At 33.5% G+C, this 2583-nt stretch overlaps 1 long non-coding RNA gene across 1 annotated transcript; it reads left to right on the forward strand.

Moving 5' to 3' along the window:
- Window positions 1-545: 545 nt before the first annotated feature.
- On the forward strand, window positions 546-1894 carry LOC114359023 (uncharacterized). The gene is made up of 4 exons (XR_003656407.1): window positions 546-648; window positions 970-1061; window positions 1413-1561; window positions 1792-1894. It is a non-coding gene; the product is annotated as an uncharacterized LOC114359023 (long non-coding RNA).
- The last annotated feature ends 689 nt before the right edge of the window (window positions 1895-2583 follow it).

Genomic DNA, 2583 nt, shown 5'->3' on the forward strand with positions numbered 1-2583 from the left:
AAGATTAGATAAAATGTCGACTTTATCACAGCAAATGCTGTTATTATCCATTCACACCTGTGAAGATAAGAAAACGACAAAATTGTCCAAATATACGTAGGTACGCATTACTCAACATGGAAATCAGAGGAATATTCCTCTTATTGTTGAAAAAATGTGCCCAATTTGTGATATGTTAATAAAACATAACCATTATACATGCTTAGCATACTCACCTTTGTTTGATAAAATAACAAGCTACGAATGAGTAGGTATCCACCTACACTTCATACCTTTGAACAATATGTAGTTCTGAAATAGTGAAAAAAGTGCCCAATTACTGTAGGGTTACCTATACTTTTAGTTTAGGACACTTTTCCACACACATGGGTGCCACACGAGAATATTTTTAAACTGAGAAATGTTTATTTGCACTACTGGCAACACTTGATTTGACAGACCATAAACAATTCAAGGCATTTGACATTGACAAATGTCAGTTTTGACATATGACAGCCAACACCACAATACCCATAGAGACCATACCACAGATGAGACAGATACGCCACTTAACCCCACGCAGCAGTGCATGCATGCATGCATAGCACAACACCACTGCTAGCAACAAAGCTTTTATGAAGTTTTATTGATTCTTCGCAAGAAAACCATGTAAGTCTGCATTAATATTAACATAAGTTAATAATTTATTCAATTTAGGTATGAATAATTTGATAATATTCTTCAGATCTGTGATGATTGGTTTAATATTTCAAGATACAAAATCATTTAATGTCTTCTGGTGTTTGTAAAATAATGTGATCTTCATTTTCTAAACTGTTTGATTAATTTTTCTTTTGATTCGATTTCTTAAATTAATTTCCTAGTTGTTTTTTAAACCACAAATGTATGTAGGCATAATTTCTTTATTGTTCGGTAAAATGCTGCTGCCTTTTGAGGTTATGTTCAATGTATTTAACTTTATGATTTCAGTATGGATCCGTTCACAACCAAGGTGCTGATTGCGGCGTTAAGGCGTTGTTTACGGCTATCAAAAGACACGTGGATACCACCGTAGTAACCAGGTAACTTAACCTTCACATACTTTCCATCAGTGTAACAAAAAATTGGAAGTGAAGCTTCTATCGCGTGGTAATTTCAGCTCTTGTTTATTGTTTGAGTTATAAAAAAAAAAGAAATTAGTTTAATTCAGTTTATTGAAAGAATTTAACGCGACAAAAAATTTACAAGAGTGAAAAATTACCACACTTTTACGTAAAATAACCAAAATGATGATCCACCTAGCTCGCAATGACACAGAACTGATGAAAACATTTGTTCCCTTTTGATTTACCACTGAAAAAATCTTTTTTTGCAAATTTAACTTTCATTTACTCTTGAGTTTTGTGTTTCAATAAGTTTTTCCTTTGTTTTAGGGTAATAAATCGCATCAGTCAGAATACCTGAAGAACCATGTTTTTGAAGTTGTTTGCCGCCGCCGTGTTTGACCCTATGTTGAGTCAATAGAAATCATGAGAAAACTAGAAACAAGCATTGATGAACGAAAAATGCGGATCATTTTAAGGTTAGTAAGGCATTTTAAGGTTAATAAAGCGTGGTGAGAACTGCGACTGCCATATACCTACCTATACTACAACTAAGTATTTGAAGTCCAAAAATGTGCTCCTTATTCCACACTGATGAATATGTCATGTCAATTTTAATTGGCACAATATTATGATCTCAAAAGCATTTTTAATCGTCATTCAATATTTGCCAAATTCATGTCTAACTTTATTTTTCATTTTTTTACAGATGCGATTGTTGGAGAGGGACCATTGTGGAAACTGAAGAACTACTCATGTGCTGTTAGATTTATCAGCTTAACATAGATTAGACATTGATTATGTTAACAATAGATGGGTATTTCGCCGAAACAGTAACTTCTTCTTTTATTTTGTAAAATGTATACTTAATGCTTGCTATGCCCTTGCAGGGTGCATGTGATGCGCTGCCCTACCATTCACCAACTATCAAACCACATGTAATGCAATGCAATAAATGATTTGATTTGATTTGAAAACAGTAAATTTTCTGTGTCCAGGCAGGCGAGCGAACACATGTTTTTTTTTATATCTATCTGTATAAAACTATTTTTATGGGAAAGTTCATCAAAAGTTTTATTTGTTTTTGCTATTACAATAGCAGAAACTACAAATAATACCGTAGAAAAACTTAATCAAAAGTCGTTTTTCTAATTTCCTTGTTATGTCCATTACTGTTGTTTGCCAAAATAAAGGCTCATTATAACAAATTGAAGCGTAATTTAATTCTAATAGCACTCTCTTTACATTTGAGAAACGTTTGGCTGTCGGAAAATAAAAACTTTAAATGTCAAATACTTATAGGAAGAAAATAAAGTGAAGCTAAGTTCTTGTCCAGGTCAAAAGTATAATTTCCCTGGGTCTTCGTTTCGACCATTGTTGTAACGAAACGAAAAAACTTAGAATGTAATGCTTTGCACCACTACACTCGGCCATTTCGTCCCAAGAGGCCATTGAGGCAGGACAGTACGTCGTCGATCAGTTTCGCGACAAATCGCATAAA

Source organism: Ostrinia furnacalis, unplaced genomic scaffold, assembly GCF_004193835.3.
Source record: "Ostrinia furnacalis isolate ACB-3 unplaced genomic scaffold, ASM419383v2 OfSCF4178, whole genome shotgun sequence".
NCBI lineage: Eukaryota > Metazoa > Arthropoda > Insecta > Lepidoptera > Crambidae > Ostrinia > Ostrinia furnacalis.